Raw genomic sequence first — 21,107 nt, 5'->3', positions numbered from 1 at the left:
ACCTGTAATGGTGTGAACCCTATTATTTTGAGGAGTCATTTATAAGAATATACACATCCTTTAACACCCCCACCAGAGGAAATTGTTTTTCTCTATCTACCCGATTAAATCCTTTAATCATCTTAAACACGTGTATTTAATTAATTCATTCCTTTACTTATTAAGAGATGGGAAGTTATTTCACTCAAAGACCAAAACAATATGAGTCATGTCTGGTTATTCAGAAAGACCCTTCGAATGTTAGTGTTGGATAACCCTTTTGTTCTGTCTTGATGGTAAGAGAGATTTTTAAAAATGAGAACACTAACCAGTCGGGAGCAGCGGGAGCAGCGAGGAGGAGCTCGGGAGAAAACCCGGCGACCAGCGAGGCCCGAGACCAGTCGGGAGCAGTGATTCAGAGCCGGTATAAAAACCGGAGAGAGGCGAGGCCCGAGACCAGTCGGGAGCAGCGAGGAGGAGCTCGGGAGAAAACCCGGCGACCAGCGAGGCCCGAGACCAGTCGGGAGCAGTGATTCAGAGCCGGTATAAAAACCGGAGAGAGGCGAGGCCCGAGACCAGTCGGGAGCAGCGGGAGCAGCGAGGAGGAGCTCGGGAGAAAACCCGGCGACCAGCGAGGCCCGAGACCAGTCGGGAGCAGTGATTCAGAGCCGGTATAAAAACCGGAGAGAGGCGAGGCCCGAGACCAGTCGGGAGCAGCGGGAGCAGCGAGGAGGAGCTCGGGAGAAAACCCGGCGACCAGCGAGGCCCGAGACCAGTCGGGAGCAGTGATTCAGAGCCGGTATAAAAACCGGAGAGAGGCGAGGCCCGAGACCAGTCGGGAGCAGCGGGAGCAGCGAGGAGGAGCTCGGGAGAAAACCCGGCGACCAGCGAGGCCCGAGACCAGTCGGGAGCAGTGATTCAGAGCCGGTATAAAAACCGGAGAGAGGCGAGGCCCGAGACCAGTCGGGAGCAGCGGGAGCAGCGAGGAGGAGCTCGGGAGAAAACCCGGCGACCAGCGAGGCCCGAGACCAGTCGGGAGCAGTGATTCAGAGCCGGTATAAAAACCGGAGAGAGGCGAGGCCCGAGACCAGTCGGGAGCAGCGGGAGCAGCGAGGAGGAGCTCGGGAGAAAACCCGGCGACCAGCGAGGCCCGAGACCAGTCGGGAGCAGTGATTCAGAGCCGGTATAAAAACCGGAGAGAGGCGAGGCCCGAGACCACAGCTGGGGCAGTCGGGAGAGCAGGAGGCCAGTAACTGCTGGGGCAGTCGGGAGAGCAGGAGGCCAGTAACTGGTGAGTTTAAAAGCTCCCCTTTCGCGGGCTTTTTCTTTCACAGCTGGTGCAGACGGGAGAGCAGGAGGCCAGTAACTCTTATATAGGTGGAGCTGTTGCTAAACCCGAAACACTACAGTGTAGTGTCTCCCACCCTTCCACCTCCTCTAACCTTTTAGGGGTTAGGGGAAGTTGAAAAGGTAGGTTCAATTTATTTTATTTCAGGAGCCTAACCTAGGTGGAGAAGGTTCCAGGACAGGAGGCGGCAGTGAAAATACAACACCAGAAAACAGGTAGGTGACTGGTTGGTGAGTACTTTCACAAACTTATTCTAAGTAGAATTCAATAGTTAAGCTAAATCGTAGTAAATAAAAGGGTATTGTAAGGGTTAAGTCATGGAAGGGCAGCTCGGACCCGTGTCATGCTTCTCCTGTGCCATGTGGGAAATCAGGGACACTGTCCCTGACAACTATGTGTGCAGGAAGTGTGTCCAGCTGCAGCTCCTAGCAGACCGCATGGCGGCGCTGGAGCTGCGAATGGACTCACTCTGGAGCATACGCGATGCTGAGGATGTTGTGGATAGCACATTCAGTGAGTTGGTCACACCGCAGGTAAAGGCTAGCTCAGACAGTAAATGGGTGACCAAAAGGCAGGGTAAAGGCAGGAAGGTAGTGCAGGAGTCACCTGCGGTCATCTCCCTCCAAAACAGGTTTACCGTTTTGGGTACTGTTGGGGGAGATGACTTATCAGGGGAAGGCACCAGCAGCCAGGTTCAGGGCACCATGACTGGCTCTGCTGCACAGAAGGGTGGGAAAAAAAGGGATAGGGCTATAGTGATAGGGGATTCAATTGTAAGGGGGATAGATAGGAGTTTCTGTGGCCGAGACCGAGACTCCAAGATGGTATGTTGCCTCCCTGGTGCAAGGGTCAAGGATGTCTCGGAGCGGGTGCAGAGCATTCTGAAGGGGGAGGGGGATCAGCCAGTTGTCGTGGTACATGTAGGTACCAACGATGTAGGTAAAAAGAGGGAGGAGGTCCTACAAGCTGAATTTAGGGAGTTAGGAGCTAAATTGAAAAGTAGGACCTCAAAGGTAGTAATCTCTGGATTGCTACCAGTGCCACGAGCTAATAAGTTTAGAGAGAGTAAGATAGATAAGCTAAATACGTGGCTTGAGCAGTGGTGCAAGGGAGAGGGATTTAAATTCTTGAGGCATTGGAACCAGTTCTTGGGGAGGAGTGACCTGTACCAAGGGGACGGTCTACACCTGAGCTGTGAGGGAGCCGATGTCCTCGGGGTAATATTTTCTAGGGCGGTTCGGGAGGATTTAAACTAATTTGGCAGGGGGATGGGAACCTAGATAGTGGAAAAGAGGGAAGTCATATGAAGTCAGAAATAGATGGTAGAAAGGTGAGAAGCAATAAGCAAAGGAGAGAAACACAAAGGGCCAAACTAATTCATAATGAGAGTGTGAAAAAAGCAAGCCTGAAGGCTTTGTATCTTAATGCTAGAAGCATTAGGAACAAGGTGGATGAATTAGTTGTGGAAATAGAGGTAAACAAGTATGATTTGATTGGGATTACAGAAACGTGGCTGCAGGGTGGGCAAGGCTGGGAACTTAACATCCAGGGATATACAATATTTAGGAAGGATCGGCAAAAAGGTAGGGGAGGTGGGGTAGCATTGCTGGTAAAGGAGGGGATTAATGCAATGGAAAGGAAGGATATTAACTCGGATGAAACGGAATCTGTATGGGTAGAAATGAGAAATAGCAAGGGGAGGAAAACGTTAGTGGGTGTGATATATAGGCCTCCAAATAGTAATATGGAGGTGAGGGAAGGCATAAAAAGGGAAATTAGAGAAGCGTGCGATAAGAGCACAGCTGTCATCATGGGTGACTTTAATTTACATATTGATTGGACTACCCAAATTAGTAAAAATTCTGAGGAGGAGGAATTCCTGGAATGTTTTTGGGACGGTTATCTGGACCAATATGTCGAGGAGCCGACTCGAGATCAGGCCATTTTAGACTGGGTATTGTGCAATGAGAAGGGACTTATCAACAATCTTCTTGTACGAGGCCCCTTGGGTCAGAGCGATCATAATATGATCGAGCTCTCAGTCGAGATGGAGAGTGAGGAAATTGAATCAGAGACTAAGGTCCAGAACTTAAATAAAGGGAATTACGAGGGTATGAGACGGGAATTGGGTAAGATTGATTGGGTGGTGTTTCTGGGGGGATTGACAGTGGATAGACAATGGCAAGCATTCAAAGATAGAATGGAAGAATTCCAGAACATGTTTATACCGGTTTGGCATAAAAATAAACCTAAAAAGGTGGCTCAACCGTGGATAACGAGGGAAATTAGGGACAGCATAAAATCAAAAAAAAGGGCATATCAACTGGCAAAAAAAAGCACCAGACCGGAAGATTGGGGGCAGTACAGGATACAGCAAAAGAGGACAAAGGGATTAATCAGGAAGGGGAAAATAGAATACGAAAGTAAACTTGCAGCAAACATAAAGACAGACTGCAAAAGCTTTTATCGGTATATCAGGAGGAAAAGACTGGTAAAATCCCAAGTCGGTCCCTTGCAGTCCGATTCGGGAGAATATATAATGGAGAATAAGGAAATGGCAGACCAATTAAACTCATACTTTGGTTCTGTATTCACAAAGGAGGACACAAATAACCTCCCAGGAATATCGGCAAACATAGGGACTAATGAGAGGGAGGAGCTGACAGAAATTAGTATCTCTAGGGATATGGTGTTGGGTAAGTTGAGGGGACTGAAGGCCGACAAATCCCCGGGGCCTGATAAACTACATCCTAGGGTACTTAAGGAGGTGGCCCTGGAGATAGCAGATGCTCTAAGGATCATCTTCCGGAACTCCATTGACTCGGGAACAGTACCCGTGGATTGGAGGGTAGCTAATGTTACCCCAATATTTAAAAAGGGGGGTAGAGAGAAAGCAGGGAATTATAGACCAGTAAGCCTTACATCGGTTGTGGGCAAAATGCTAGAGTCCATTATTAAGGATAAAATAGCGGAGCACTTGACAAATGGGGAAAGGATCGGACAGAGTCAACATGGATTTACAAAGGGTAAATCGTGTTTGACTAATCTGCTGGAATTTTTTGAGGAAGTAACTGGTAAAATAGATGGGGGAGAGCCAGTGGATGTGGTGTACCTTGACTTCCAGAAAGCCTTCGATAAGGTTCCACACAAAAGATTATCATGCAAAATTAAGGCTCATGGGATTGGGGGCAAAGTATTAACGTGGATAGAGAACTGGCTGGCGGATAGAAAACAGAGAGTTGGAATAAACGGCTCGTTTTCGGAGTGGCAGGCAGTGACCAGCGGGGTGCCGCAAGGATCTGTCCTGGGACCCCAGCTGTTCACAATATATATAAATGATCTGGATCAGGGAATTGGATGCAATATTTCCAAATTCGCTGACGACACTAAACTAGGAGGAGGGGTGGGCTCTGATGAGGATGTCAGGAGGCTACAGTGCGATTTGGACAGGTTGGGGGAATGGGCGGATACGTGGCAGATGCACTATAATGTGGATAAATGCGAGGTTATCCACTTTGGGGGTAAAAACAGGAGGGTAGATTATTATCTAAATGGCAATAGATTGGGAGATGGGGAAGTGCAGAGGGACCTGGGTGTTCTTGTGCACCAGTCACTGAAGGAGAGCATGCAGGTGCAACAGGCGATTAAGAAGGCAAATGGTATGTTGGCCTTCATATCAAGGGGGTTCGAGTATAGGAATAGGGATACCTTACTACAGCTGTACAAGGTGCTGGTGAGACCGCATCTGGAGTATTGTGTACAGTTTTGGTCGCCCCATCTGCGGAAGGATGTTCTTGCCATGGAAAGAGTGCAGCGGCGATTCACCAGGCTGATACCTGGAATGGCGGGAATGACCTACGAGGAGAGATTGAATAGTTTGGGCTTGTACTCACTGGAGTTTAGAAGATTGAGAGGGGATCTCATCGAAACATATAAAATTATGGCAGGCCTGGACAGGCTGAATTCAGAGAGAATGTTTCCAATGGCAGGGGAGCACAGAACCAGGGGCCACAGTCTAAAAATAGCGGGCAAATCATTTAAAACAGAGATGAGGAAGAATTTCTTCACTCAAAGAGTGGTGAGCCTGTGGAATTCCCTGCCACAGAGGGCTGTGAAGGCTAATTCAATAAATATTTTCAAGAGAGAATTGGATATATTTCTGAAGGCTAAGGGGATTAAGGGTTACGGAGAAAAGGCGGGGACGGGGTACTGAACTGGTAAGATCAGCTATGATCTCAGATGAAGATCAGCCATGATCTCATTGAATGGCGGAGCAGGCTCGAAGGGCCGAATGGCCTACTCCTGTTCCTATCTCTATGTAACTATGTAACACCAAGAGGTAGTCAAGCGGCATAAAGCTATGCAGGGGGAAGATCTCTGGCCTCTTGTGTATCCCCCACTTCTTTTGCCCCACCATTGGTGGCTCTGCCTTCAACTATCTAGGCCCTAAACTGTGGAATTCCATCCCTAAACCTCTTTATCTCTCCACCTCTCTCTCCACCTAGCCTAGTGTCTCCTTCTTTGGTTTAGTATTATTTTTTGTTGGATTATGCCCGTGAAGCACCTTGGGATGTTTTACTATGTTAAAGGCGATATATGAATGGAAGTTGTTCCTATTATTGTCCTGGACAGTAAGACAGGGTGCAGAGATACTGGCCCCGATAATAATGCAAAGACGGGTTCCGAGCGGGTGGTGTATCTGCCTGATAGTCACCCTCACCAAACGTACTGCATCCATCAGGTGAATGCGTGACCTTCAGTCATTCTCAGGTCTGGTCTTTCACCCCTTGTAGGAGAAGAGAGTGCAAAACGCAAAGGAGAGGGAGAGGACTGCAGGTGGCCCACCACAAATTGTGCAGCACACTTGTAGAGGAGGAGGCCATGGAGATAAATGGCACATCTGTGTCCCTGTCGATTGGAGATGGAGAGACTGAGAACTCACAGATGCCTTGTGACAGAATTAAAAATATCTCTGACACACATGCTGACTTTATTTCATCAATGACTGAACTATGAGAAGCCCGAGTATGGTGATTATCAAAATTGTTACTTTGCCAAGACTAATTAATATCCTTTTCTTTACTCTTCCAAGACCTTCGCACATACAGCAAGTGTCACTGGACATGCATGACGACAATTCCTCAGAGGACCTCATTCCTTCTGAGGGTGCACCGTACAGTACAAATACTTGCACAATTGGCGGGTCCAGTTAGAGTGTTAGTTGGGTTGCCACCTGGTGATTCACAATTCTTCAACAGCACCTCCCAAACTCGCGACCTCTACCACATAGAAGGACAAGGGAAGCAGGCGCATGGGAACACCATCACCTGCAAGTTCCCCTCCAAGTCACACACCATCTGGACTTGAAAATATATCACCATTCCTTCATCGTCGCCGAGTCAAAATCCTGGAACTCCCTCCCTAACAGCACTACGGGAGTACCTTTACCACACGGACTGCAGCTGCTCAAGAAGGCGGCTCACCACCAACTTCTCAAGGGCAATTTGGGATGGGCAGCAATGCCCACGTCCCAGGAACGTATAAAAAAAATTCACAAATGTGCACGAGCAGACACTGGTAACAGGGACAGCTGTGGAGAGTCCATTTCAGGGGGCGCAATCCTCTCCAAGCTCTGTTCAGCTAGACACAGGTGCTGAACCCGGGGCGATCGTTGAGAAGGAGAATGAAGAGGTACAGCAGCAATTTTGCGAGGTACTGGCAGACGTGTCATGCCCAATCTCCACAATAGCAGAGAGGATGGAGGAGTCCGATTCCAACAATAGTGGATTGGTATCTCAGGTAATTGCGAGAGTGTCTGCCATTGAGAAAGCGTCCATCTCCATGGAGCTTCAAGCACGCCTCTCAAATGAATCTATGCCGGCCATGACCACGACCATGCAGAAGACATCTACCGCCTTATCCATAGACTTACAATGCATTACTGATCTTTACCAATCTGCTCTCCAGCAGAGTGGTAGGGGTGATGTGACACTGGCCCAGGAGAAGGATGATGACAAAAGGGGACATGAAAGTGGGAACTCCATTCAAAGCGCTTCCACTTCTAACCTGTTGCCCCCACTCAGCCAGTACCCAACATGCTGCCTCTGCAGGTGGAGCTGTCTTTGGCAGGGTCCTCAGGAGCTCCGAAACCAGGAGGTCGTAGGCCAAAAGCATCTCAACAGTCGGGGCAGGGATCTGAGCAGCTTGCTCTACCACGGCTGACGCCACACAGGTTGCACCACATAGAAGCAGTAAGAAGTGTAAGTTAAAGCCATTAATTCACATGGGTGTTTGACAAAATGTTACATTGTTAAATTTCCTTTTTTTTAAAAACGTACATAAAATTTATTGATTAGCACCACTTTTACATCTTGCCCATTATTGCATCCCAGGTGCCAACTCACCCATTCCGTTGCTTCTTGATGATTGTCAATACATGACGGGACCCACTGGAGGAATGTGTAATGGGTGTATGCATGGTGGAAGGATTGTTTTGCACAAAGTGGGATGGGATAGGGGGTGGTGATAATGGGAGTGGGCTGGAGGATTTATTTTTTCCTATGTGACTCACTAGCTGATCCTACAACCTATTAGGGAAGTGGCCAGCAAAGGCCGGGTCCAGCCCGCCAATTAATTCTATCCGGCCCATCAAGGCCTGCCTTCAAGCTTCGAACATCCGCCGCATCTGACCCCGTCCCACGTGACATCATTGTCTCAGAGGCAGCAGGGGAGCTGCCGCTGTTGTGTGGAGCCGGGTTTGCAGGCAAAGCACAACCTAACTCAACCAATGGCTGTGAAGACTGTCAAGGCGCAATCTGCTCAAGGAGGCCGCGACACTATTTTTGGTAAAATCATTCACAAAGAAATCTCGTGCGAGCTCCTGTACGAAGACGCTAAGTGTATTGCTTTTAATGATATTGAACCAACGGACTTCCTAGTAGTTTCCAAGAAGCCCATTGTCCAATTGTCTAAAGCAGAAGTTCCGATGCAGCCCTATGTGACACCTGATGATGGTTGGTAAAAATGTGCAGCAAATTTGGGCTTAACAAATGGCTACAGACTCATTCTGAACAAAGGCCTGGACAGTGGACAGTCAGTCTATCACGTTCACCTCCACGTATGTGGAGGGTGCAAAATGCTTTGACCACCAGGTTAATTGCTACCTCAACATTACTTGATCTTTGGAACGCTTAATGCAGTCTCTTAAATAAAAAACAACTGCTTTGTGGCGTACCGATCACAGAAAGGACACAATCCGCTTTTCGGTCCGTAGACTATAAATCAGGCGTCATGCCTTTAAGAAGGATCACACCTTTAAGAAACTCGATCTGCAACATAGTTAAACCCAGAGCGGGGGAGGAGCAGTCGAAGCTGTGGACTGAGGAAAAGCAGTCAGACTTGGTGTAAGCTCTGACGCCATTTTGTGTTCAACATGTGGCCTCAACAATTAAACCTTTTCTGTTGAACCTCTCCGAGTTCAGTATTTTTTGCTAGGAGTACGTAGACTCCTACATTGGTGACCCCGACGCTCAGGATGACTCCTAAGCGTAACCATGGCTGACACAAACGCAGTTTTTGTGAAGCTGCCGGAGTTCTGGGAGAACCTAGCCACCGCCTGGTTCCTTCAAGCCGAATCGCAATTCCGACTCCGCGGCATCACCGCCGACGCAACGATGTACGACTACCTCTTCGCCTCCCTGGGCAGCTCCACAATCACGAAAGTCTGGACAACACTACAAGACCCTCCAGAGGAAGGCAAGTACGCACATCTCAAGGCCGCGCTCCTTAAAAAATTCACAGCCTCCCAATTTTTGCGCAACTGCCACCTCCTCGACCTCCCGGGCCTCGGTGACTCCACGCCGTCAGACTTGCTCTCACACATGCTTGCTCTGACCGACGAGAAACCGCCCGGCTCCCTCTTCCGCACGCTCTTTATCCGCCAACTACCTCCCAGCATCCGCCCGGCGATCGTGGCGTCCAGCCTCACGGACCTCGAGGTCCTGGCCGACGAAGCCGATAAGCTCCTGTCCACCGGCTCCAACCACGCCGTCACCCCTGACCTGGCCTCCGCAGCATCGGCGCGCGCTCCACCCTCTATCGCGTGGCCACACAGCTCGGCCACGAGGCCCCCCAGGCCCCCACGTCCCCCAAGCCCTCCGACCCAGGACTACTGCTACTTCCATACCCGGTTCGGCGCACGGGCACGCCGCTGCAGCCATCCCTGCACGTTTCCAACCGCCCCCACACCGGCCTACACGATGGCCGTGGGGCAAGCAGGCGCGCTGCTGTACATTACGGACAGCGCCTCCGGACGCCGTTTTCTATGCGACACAGACGCGCAGCGCAGCATCATCCCTGCGTCCGCCCTCGAGATCCAGCGAGGCGGCCGCGGCCCTGCGCTGGCTGCCGCCAACGGCACCGACATCCGGACGTACGGCACCTGCACCGTCACCGTCACCATCGACCTCGCAGGCCGCCGCTACCACTGGGAGTTTATCACCGCCAAGGTGCTCTCCCCGCTTCTCGGTGCGGATTTCCTGTGCGCCCACGGCCTGTTGGTCGACATGCCTCGGCGCCGCCTCGTGGACATGAACACCATGTCACCTATCCCGGGCGCCATGGCCCCCCCGCAACCCGCCGAAATGGCGTGGCAGTGCCGCGCCCGCTCAACGGACGACTACTCAGCACTCCTGGCTGAGTTCCCAGCCCTCACCAACCCGACCTTCTCCGCGAAAGTTGCTAAGCACGGGGTAGAACACTTCATCCCCACCACAGGCTGGACCCGGCCAAGCTGGAGATCGCGCGGGCCGAGTTCGCCACAATGGAACAGCTCGGCATCATCCGCCGCTCCAACAGCCCCTGGGCCTCCCCACTCCACATCGTCACCAAACCCGACGGGGGATGGCGCCCCTGCGGGGACTACTGGCGCCTAAACGGTGCCACCACGCCGGATCGGTACCCCATACCGCACATTCAAGACTTCTCGGCTAGACTGGCCGGCCGCTCAGTCTTCTCCAAAGTCGACCTGGTGCGCGGTTACCATCAGGTGCCAGTCCACCCCACGGACGTTCCCAAGACGGCCATAATCACCCCTTTTGGACTATTCGAGTTCCTCCGAATGCCCTTTGGCCTCAAAAATGCGGCCCAGGCCTTCCAGCGGCTCATGGACTCGGTCCTCCGGGACCTGAGGTTCCTCTTTGTCTACCTGGATGACATCCTGGTAGCTAGTTCCTCCAAGCAGGAACACATCGAGCACCTCCGCACCCTGTTCCAGCGGCTCAGTGAGCACGGGCTCATCATCAGCCCAGCCAAGTGCCAATTCGGCCTCAGCAGGATCGAATTCCTCGGCCACCACATCACGCAGGACGGAGCCATTCCCCTGCCCGCCAAGGTGCAAGCCGTCCAGCAGTTCCCCCGGCCTACCACCATCAAAGGCCTCCAGGAGTTCTTGGGGATGATCAACTTTTACAACCGCTTCATTCCCGGAGCGGCCTCCCTCATGCGGCCCCTATACGAAGCCCTCCGGGGTAAGAAAGACAGAATGGCGATCGAGTGGTCGGCGGACATGTTGACCGCTTTCGACTCGACCAAAAAGGCACTCGCCGACGCCACCATGCTCGCTCACCCACAGCCCAACGCCAGGGTGGCCCTCACCACGGACGCCTCCGACCACGCGGTCGGCACCGTGTACGAACAGTGGGTCGACGGGGCCTGGCAACCGCTGGCCTTTTTCAGCCGCCAACTTCGCCCCCCGGAGGCCAAATACAGCGCCTTTGACCGCGAGCTCCTCGCACTGTACCTGGCAGTCCGCCATTTTAGATTTCTTCTGGAGGGCCGCCCTTTCACCGCGTTTGTCGACCACAAACCCCTGACATTCGCGATGGCGAAATCTGCGGACCCGTGGTCAGCCAGGCAACAACGCCAGCTCGCCGCGGTGTCCGAATTCACCACGGACATCCGGCACGTCTCCGGTCGAGACAACATGGTGGCCGGCTGCCTATCCCGCCCCGCCGTCCACGGCGCCCACCTGGCAGTGGACTATGCTCAACTGGCAGCGGGGCAACGCACCGACCCCGATCTGCTCTCCGCGCCCACAACCCTCCCAGGGCTGCGACTGACCGACATCGCCTGCAGCCCGTCCGCCGTCAGTCAAATGCGACACCTCCTTGGCGCAACCCCGCCCCGTAGTCCCAGCGTCCTGGCGAAAACGGGTGTTGGACATCGTCCACGGCCTCTCACACCCCGGCACCCGCGCGTCCATTAGACTGGTGGCCAACCGATTTGTCTGGCGCGGCCTGCGCAAAGATGTGCGCGTCTGGTCCAGATCCTGCATAGCTTGCCAGCGTGCCAAAATCCACCAGCACGTCAAAGCCCCACTCGAGAAGTTCACCGTGCCAGAAAGAAGGTTTGACCACGTCCACATCGACCTCGTCGGCCCCCTGCCGCCATCACAAGGTCACACGCACCTGCTGACAATCGTGGACCGTACCACCTGCTGGCCCGAGGCCATTCCACTGACGTCCACCACCACCGCCGACATCTCGAGGGCGTTCATCGGTACCTGGGTTGCTCGGTTCGGCGTCCCCTCCGACATGACGTCGGATAGAGGCCCGCAGTTCATAGAGTCATAGAGTCATAGAGTTTTACAGCACAGAAAGAGGCCCTTCGGCCCATCGTGTCTGCGCCGCCCATCCATCCCTGTCCAGTCTAATCCCATTTTCCAGCATTTGGTCCATAGCCTTGTATGCAATGGCATTTCAAGTGCTCATCCAAATGCTTCTTGAATGTTGTGAGGGTTCCTGCCTCCACCACCCTTTCAGGCATTGAGTTCCACATTCCAACCACCCTCTGGGTGAAAAAGTTCCTCCTCAAATCCCCTCTAAATCTCCTGCCCCTTACCCTGAATCTATGCCCCCTTGTTATTGACCCCCCCACTAAGGGGAAAAGTTCCTCTTTATCTACCCTATCTATGCCCCTCATTATTTTGTACACCTCAATCAGGTCCCCCCTCAGCCTTCTCTGCTCCAAGGAAAACAACTCCAGCCTGTCCAGCCTCTCTTCATAGCTGAGGCGCTCCATCCCAGGTAACATCCTGGTGAATCTTCTCTGCACCCTCTCCAAAGCAATCACATCCTTCCTATAGTGAGGCGACCAGAACTGCACACAGTACTCCAGCTGTGGCCTCACCAGCGTTTTGTACAGCTCCATCATAACCTCCCTGCTCTTATATTCTATGCCTCGGCTAATGAAGGCAAGTATCCCATATGCCTTTTTAACCACCTTATCTACCTGCTCCGCTGCCTTCAGGGATCTATGTACATGTACACCAAGGTCCCTCTGACCCTCTGTACTTCCTAGGGTCCTACCACTCATTGTGTATTCCCTTGCCTTATTTGTCCGTCCAAAATGCATCACCTCGCACTTTTCAGGGTTAAATTCCATTTGCCACTTTTCCGCCCATCTGACCAACCCGTTTATATCGTCCTGTAGCCGGAGGCTTTCCTCCTCGCAATTTACCACCCCACCAATTTTCGTGTCATCTGCGAACTTACTGATCATACCTTTTACATTTTCATCCAAATCATTTATGTAGATCACAAACAATAAGGGACCCAGCACCGATCCCTGAGGTACCCCACTGGACACAGGCTTCCAGTCACAAAAGCAACCTTCGACCATCACCCTCTGCCTCCTGCCAGTCAGCCAGTTTAGGATCCAACGCGCCAAGGCACCCTGGATCCCATGGGCTCTTACCTTCTTGACCAGTCTCCTATGCGGGACTTTGTCAAAAGCTTTACTGAAGTCCATGTACACCACATCCACAGCATTTCCCTCATCCACCCCACTAGTCACCCCCTCGAAAAATTCGATCAGATTTGTTAGACATGATTTACCCTTGACAAAGCCATGCTGACTATCCCCGATTAATCCTTGCCTCTCCAAGTGGAGATTAATTTTGTCCCTCAGAATTTTTTCCAATAATTTCCCCACCACAGATGTTAGACTCACTGGCCTGTAATTCCCTGGTTTATCCCTGCTACCTTTCTTGAATAATGGTACTACGTTAGCTGTTCTCCAGTCCTCTGGTACATCCCCTGTGGCCAGAGAGGTTCTGAAAATTAGTGTCAGAGCCCCTGCAATCTCCTCCCTTGCCTCCCACAGCAGCCTGGGATACATCTCGTCCGGGCCTGGGGATTTATCCACTTTTTGGCCCGCCAGAACCGCTAGCACCTCCTCCCTCTCGATGCTAATATGTTCAAGTATGTCACAGTCCCCTTGCCCGATTTCTATGTCTGCATCGTCTTTCTCCATAGTGAACACAGATGCAAAAAATTCATTTAAAACCCCGCCTACATCCTCTGGCTCTACACACAGATTGCCACTTTGGTCACCTCTGATCTGTGGGCCGCCATCACCCGAAACCTCGGGGTGGCCGTTCACCGCACCACGGCTTACCACCCCCAAGCCAACGGACTGTGCGAGCGATTCCACAGGTCCATGAAGGCGTCCCTCCGCGCCAGCCTCGAGGACGAGGCTTGGATCGACCGCCTCCCGTGGGTGCTACTTGGCCTACACTCCCGCGGTCAAGGAAGACCTGCAAGCCTCGGCAGCGGAACTCGTGTACGGCCAGCCGCTGCGCGTACCCGGAGAGTTCCTGCCCACCGCCACGACCCCCTGGTCGGCTGAGCAGCAATGCCGCGCTTTCGCCAACCGAACACAACAGTTTGCTCCGGTACCCACCGGCCGGCACGGCGAACCAGCAACCCGCGTACCACCTAGCCTGCACATGGCCAAATTTGTTTTCGTGCACCATGACGCCCACCGAGGACCTCTACGGCCCCCATACGACGGACCCTACAAGGTAGTCCAGACGGGGAACAAGTTCTTCCTGCTCGAAGTGGGCGGCAGAACTGACAAGGTGTCGGTCGACCGGCTCAAGCTGGCGCACCTAGAGCCCGACGAACCCGTTCAAGTGGGCCAACCCCCACCGCGGGGCAGACCGCCTAAGAGCCCGACGCGTCCGACCGCCCCGCTCCCGACACCAACCGCCAAGAGCCGTTCCGGCCGTGCCATCAAGCCGCCACGCCGGTTCGTACACTCCCTACTAGCGGATTCTGGGGGGAGCTGTGTGGTGTACCGATCACAGAAAGGACACAATCCGCTTTTCGGTCCGTAGACTATGAATCAGGCGTCACGCCTTTAAGAAGGATCACACCTTTAAGAAACTCGATCTGCAACATAGTTAAGCCCAGAGCGGGGGAGGAGCAGTCGAAGCTGTGGACTGAGGAAAAGCAGTCAGACTTGGTGTAAGCTCTGACGCCATTTTGTGTTCAACATGTGGCCTCAACAATTAAACCTTTTCTGTTGAACCTCTCCGAGTTCAGTATTTTTTGCTAGGAGTATGTAGACTCCTACAGTTTACCACAATTCTCTGTTTTCTGCACCGTAGCCAATCTCAAAACATCATTACTGTTTTCTTTTAATGGATCAATTGCTGTAAAGCTTACAAAATAAATTCAGTTCATAAGGAAAAAAAAGTAGGGGAGTCAACATAGCAATGGGCCTTAGAGACTGGAGGCGAAGATACGGAGACCGACGGCCAAGGTGGACAGAAGGCAGCCAGGAGTCGCGATTGGGCGATGGCCCCCCAGGGGAGGGCCTGTTACCAACAGCAATACGGCCCCTAAACTAGTGGAGAGCTGGAAGGGCCCAATCCCAACCCCCAGTGATGGGGTGACTGATGGATGATACCTGTTAACCAGTTATTAACTACCATCTAAGTAATTTAACTGATTTGTGTTTACTAATTAGCATTTTAATTATCTCAAATTTATTTATTTAACACTGATTATTTATACTGCCATAATAATATCAATGACTAAGATAAGTTCTGGGTAAACCTGTATCATGTTCGTTAGCATGTTAATAAGTGTTATTTCTATTAAGTGTGGAAACAACATAAAGGGTTCTTTATATAATAAATGCCATAACAAATTTTAATGGTAGCTGCTGTCAACACAATTCTGTTTGTGTGTGCGGCGATGTTCCCGCTAAATTCTTTTTGGGTGCATAGCCCCTTTAATGGGCTGCGCGGCCCATTCAAATTTCTACACATTTGCGGTTTTTCCATTTAAAAGCCGCGGACCTCCAGGCCGCTACGCAGTCGCGCAGCTTAATAGGAACATTGGTGTATGGCCCTCAACAGCTTACCAAAACTTGTTAAGTGGGCCTTCAGCCCAAATAATTGCCCACCCCGTATTCAAGCATCCATGGCAGCAATGTGTGTGTCTGGTCTGGCGATGGGTGTCCCACCTTCATATTGCTCATTGTCCTAATCCTCCTCCTCTTCTTCAATGTTCTCATCATCATCAGATGATTGATGAGCATCTTGGTTGTCCTCCACCACTAATCCTCTCTGCTGCACAATGTTCTGCAGGACGCAGCACATCACTATGATTCCGGAGACTCCCACTGGTGAGCACTGAAGGGCACCTCCAGACCTATCTAAGCACCTGAAGCGCATCTTAAATATGCTGATGGCTTGCTTGATGACACACCTGGTGGTCATGTGGTACTTGCAGAGCACTTGCGCCTCACTGGTGGGGTTCCTCACAGGTGCCATGCGCCATGTTTGAAGTGGGTGTCTCTTGTCTCCTACGAGCCAGCCCTTAATTCTGGTAGAAAGAGTCATAAGAGTCATAACATAGAAACATAGAAACAAGGAGCAGGAGTAGGCCATTCGGCGCCCTTCGAGCCTGCTCCGCCATTCAACGAGATCATGGCTGATCATCCAAACCCTAGCACCCGGTCCCTACACCAACAGCCATCCCACCCAAGCCCTATCCCCGTAACCCCGTAACCCCACGTATTTAATCCCCCCTAACACTAAGGGTCAATTTTTATCATGGCCAATCAACCTAACCCGCACATCTTTGGACTGTGGGAGGAAACCAGAGCACCCGGAGGAAACCCACGCAAACACGGGGAGAATGTGCAAACTCCACACAGACAGTCACCCGAGGCCAGATTTGAACCCGGGTCCCTGGCGCTGTGAGGCAACAGTGCTAACCACTATGCCACCGTGCTGCCTGGCATAAAAGGTGGCCATTCGGCCCATCGAGTCCGTGCCGGCTCTCTGTAGAGTAATCCAGTCTGTCCCATTCCCCCGCTCTATCCCTGTAGCCCTGCAAGTTTATTTCCCTCAAGTTCCTATCCAGTCTTCCCTTGAAAACATTGAGTGTCTCCGTTTCATCCACTTCCGTCAGCAGCAAATTCCAGGTTATCACCACTCACTGCGTAAAAAAGTTTTCCCTCACTTCCCCCTGTATCTCTTGCCAAAAACCTTAAATCTGTGACCCCTAGTCCTTGTACCATCAACTAGTAGGAACAGCTTTTCCCCATCTTGCCTATCCAAACCCGTCATAATCTTGTACATCTCTATCAAATTACCCCTCAACCTCCTTTGCTCTAATGAAAACAAATCCAGCTTCTCCAACCTGTCCTTGTAGCTAAGATCCCCCATCCCCGGAACCATTCTGGTAAATCTCCTCTGCACCCTCTCAAGGGCCTTCACATCCTTCCTAAAGTGTGGTGACCAGAATTGGATGCAATACTCCAGTTGTGGCCTAACCAGTGCTTTATAAAGGTTCAGCATAACTTCTCTACTTTTGTACTCAATACCTCTATTTATGAAGCCCAAGATCCCATATGCCTTGTTAACCACTCTTTCAATATGTCCTGCCACCTTCAGGGACCTATGCACAGTAACTCCCAGGTCCCTCTGTCCCTGCACACTCTTTAAAACTGTGCCATTAAATGTATATTGCCTCTCCCTGTTCCTTCTGCCAAAATGCATCACCTCACACTTCTCTGTATTAAATTCCATCTGCCACTTGTCTGTCCATTCTGCAAGCCTTTCTATGTCCTGTTGCAGTTGAAGTTTGGTGCCATCGGCAAATTTAGAAATTCTACTCTGTATTCCAATATCCAGGTCATTTATATATATCAAAAAAAGCAGTGGCCACACCACTGACCCTTGGGGAACACCACTGTCTACCATCCTCCAGTCTGGAAAAACAGCCATTTACCACAACTCGCTGTTTTCTGTCCTTAAGCCAATTCCTTATCCAAGCTGCCACTGACCCACCTATTCCATGAGCCTCAATTTTGTTAACCAGCCTTCTATGTGGTACTTTTGTCAAACGCCTTCCGAAAATCCATGTAGACAACATCCATTGCATTCCCCGCACCAATCCTCTCTGTTGCTTCATCAACAAATTCAATTAGATTAGTCAAACACAATCTGCATTTTACAAATCCGTGTTGGCTCTCCTTAATTAGCTTAAATCTCTCCAAGTGCCCATTCATTTTTTTCCTTGATTATTGTTTCTAAAACTTTACACACCACTGTTAAACTGACCGGCCTGTAGTTACTAGGATTGTCCTTACACCCTTGCTTGAACAATGGTGTCACATTTGCCACTTTCCAATCCTCAGGTACCTCCCCCGCATCTAGGAAAGATTGGAAAATTATGGCAAGCCCTTCCGCTATCTCCTCCCCCAATTCCCTTAGCAACCTGGGATGCAAGCCATCTGGACCAGGCGACTTGTCCACTCTAAGCATACCCAGCCTTTCTAGTACATCCTGTCTAATAATTTTCACCCCTTCCATTGCTTCTACCTTTTCCACTTCTACCGATATTTTGTCAGCATCCACCGCCTTAGTAAACACTTTTACAAAGTACTCATTGAGTATTCTAGCCTTGCCCGGTGCCTCTAAGCATATATCACCTTCTTTGTCTCTAATAGGCCCCACCCCGCCTCTTACTATCTGCTTACTGTTTACATGCCGGTAAAAGATTTTTGAGTTCCCTGTTATGTTACCCGCCATTCTACTCTCATATTCTATCTTTGTCAATCTTATTTTCATCTTCACATCCCCTCTCAACTTATTGTATTTGGTCTGGTTCTCCCTTTGAAGAATTCACCTGACATTCATCATGCACCCTCTTTTTTTGTTTCTTCATCTTCTCTATCTCCCTCGTCATCCAAGGAGCCCTTGCTTTGGTTCCCTTACCCTTCCCTCTTACTGGAATGTACCTAGCCTGTACTTGAAACATCTCCTCCTTAAAGATCACCCATTGTTCCATTACAGTTTTTCCTATCAGTCTTTGGTTCCATTTTACCCTGGCTAGATCCTTTCACATCCCATTGAAGTTAGCCCTATTCCAGTTTAGAAGTTCCACTCTAGATTGTTTCTTGCTTCTCTCCATTGCTAATCTAAATCTTATGATACGATGATCACTCGTACCCAAGTATTCTCCCACAGACACTTGGTCGACCTGGCCCACCTCATTCCCCAGCACCAGATCCAGCAATGCCTCCTTCCTAGTTGGGCCAAGAACATACTGGTCAAGGAAATTCTCCTGAACATATTTCAGAAATTCCTCCCCCTCCTTTCCCTTTACCCTAGCATTATCCCAATCGATATTTGGGTAATTAAAGTCCCCCAATATCACCACTCTATAGCTCTTGCATATCTCAGTGATTTCTCTGCAGATTTGCTTCTCTACCTCCCTCTCACTATTTGGAGGCCTATAGAATACCCCCAATAGCGTGATCATATCCTTTTTGCTCCTCAACTCTAACCAAATGGATTCTGTCCTTGTCCCCTCAAGAACATCCTCTCTTTCCAACACTACAATGTCTTCCTTAATCAGCACTGCCACCCCACCTCCCTTTTTTGCTTCCCTATCTTTTCTGAACACCTTGTACCCAAAAGGGTATTCCAAAGAGGTTTGGAATGTTGGACTGCTGCAGTATAAAAGCATCATGACAGCTCCCAAGGAATCTGGCACACACCTGCATGAACCGCTCCTTATGGGTGCACAACAGTTGTACACTGATGGAATCTTGCGGTTGATAAAACCTCCTGTTTGATCTGGTGGTCCTCAGATTGCCACATGTGTGTAATCAATGACACCATGTACCTGTGGGAAGCCAGCCAGAGACACAAATCCGACTACCTGCTCATTCTGGTTGTCGTTGTCGCAGGGCTCTGGCAAACAACCCATCCGTAACCTGCCTTATATATTTATGTGCAGCCAACTCAGAGATCCTCGATATGTCTCGGTGGCGCACAGGAAAAAGAGCCAGAGGCAAAGAAAGAGAGGGCAGTGGTGACTTTCACAAGAACAGGCAATGCGTGGCCACCAGGGAGCAGCTCTTTTTGATGGAGGCTGCAGGTGTCTGCGACCACCTGCTGTGTCAATCTGAGCCTATGGGAGCACTGCTCTTCTGATAGGTCAAGGAAGCTGAGCCTCTGTGTGTAGAACCTCTCAAAAGGGTAGTGTCTCCTGCAACCTTGCCCCCTCTGTTGCTCTTCTCTCTGCTGTACTCCACTCTGTTCTGCTCTCTGCTGTTGTCCACTCATGGAATGTTACAGTACAGAAGGAAGCCATTCAGCCCATCATGCCCGTGTTGCTCTTTGGTAGAGCTATCCAATTAGTCCCAGTCCCCTGCTCTTTCCCCATAGCCCTGTAATTTTATTTCCGTCAAGTATTTATCCAATGCCCTTTTGAAAGTTACTATAGAATCTGCTTCCATCAGCCTTTCAGGGAGTGCATTCCAGATCACAACAATTCTGTTCTTCTTTCTGCTGTTCTCCAGATCTGTGTTCTCCTTATATGTGCTGTGCACCTCTCTGATCAGAAGAACTCTCTGCAAAACGTTTGCCAGAGAGAACGGACAAAGCAGCTGTAAGCACTGAGCCTTTATTGATATCAGGCAAGTTAAACACCCCCATGAATTCCTGTTGTAATCATTTAAAAATCATTTCATTATTACATACTAATGATCAACCCGCCTCCAGTGAGCAGGTTACTCGCAAGCATCCAAATGCTCCTCCGTTAAACCCAGGAGGTGGGTTGTGGTCGAGTTTCAGAATGTCACAAATTTTACCTTCCCACCCACCCCAGCCCACCCTTGGGGGGTAAAATTCCACCCCACCCCCCGCATCGCTCTTTTAAGTTGGGTAACACAAGCTACCGGAATGGGCCAGCACTCGCATGTTCTTTATTTTTGTACATGTACCAAAGTTGTGCTGTTTGTACCAAGCAAATCTCATCAGTCTCATTGTCCCATATATTTTATCTATTGTGAAATAAAGCAGTTTATGTTTCAAACCAGACATTGCCTCACCTAAACTTTCGAAGCGATTGAGGGAGTGCACATACGTAAGATAAGGAGATCCGGTCAAAGTCAAAAGAGTATTTCATTGTTACACTCCTGGATCCTACTACCACACAATTAGATATAGGGCAGTGGAAGTCAACTTCCATGAAAAGTAGGCACTCAGGGTGTGACTGACACCACTAAATCTGAGAAGGTATCTACAGCAGACTCAAACTCACAACCAGAGTGTGTCTTACCTATCTAGTACCGTGGTAAATGAGGTGAGATTCAGGGATAGGACAAGAAAGTGGCTTTGCCATGGACAGGTAGGCAAAGAAAGACAGCAGCAACCAGAGACAGAAGACCACCTCAAGCAAGAGGCAGAACATTTATTTTCACAAGACACTGATTCCTCAGCATGAGTTATATGACAGGGTGCATGAGATAAAAAATTTAGTTAGGTGCCTGAATCATGAAAGGAACAGACACCTGCACATGTACCGTTTATCCTTGTGAAATAAAGCAGCACCTCTAAAAGCCTCAGCCAAACATCAAAAACAATGCATACAACAGCATTTTGCCATAACGACTTTAATCAGTCTCATAT

The 21,107-nt window shown here is 50.3% G+C and overlaps 1 protein-coding gene and 1 pseudogene across 10 annotated transcripts in view; one reads left to right on the top strand and one right to left on the bottom strand.

Annotated features, from left to right (window-relative positions):
• dlg2 (discs, large homolog 2 (Drosophila)) overlaps positions 1-21,107 on the bottom strand; it is a 1,642,261-nt gene that overhangs the window by 1,369,736 nt on the left and 251,418 nt on the right. The gene's annotated exons all lie outside the window — the stretch shown is intronic.
• On the top strand, positions 8,115-8,483 carry LOC147111712 (adenosine 5'-monophosphoramidase HINT1 pseudogene; annotated as a pseudogene).

Source organism: Somniosus microcephalus, chromosome 10 (assembly GCF_052327205.1).
Source record: "Somniosus microcephalus isolate GS21.2 chromosome 10, FLI_Smic_1.0, whole genome shotgun sequence".
NCBI classification, from domain to species: domain Eukaryota; kingdom Metazoa; phylum Chordata; class Chondrichthyes; order Squaliformes; family Somniosidae; genus Somniosus; species Somniosus microcephalus.
The sequence above is the reverse complement of the archived record's forward strand: the minus strand, read 5'-3'. Positions and strand labels throughout refer to the sequence as shown.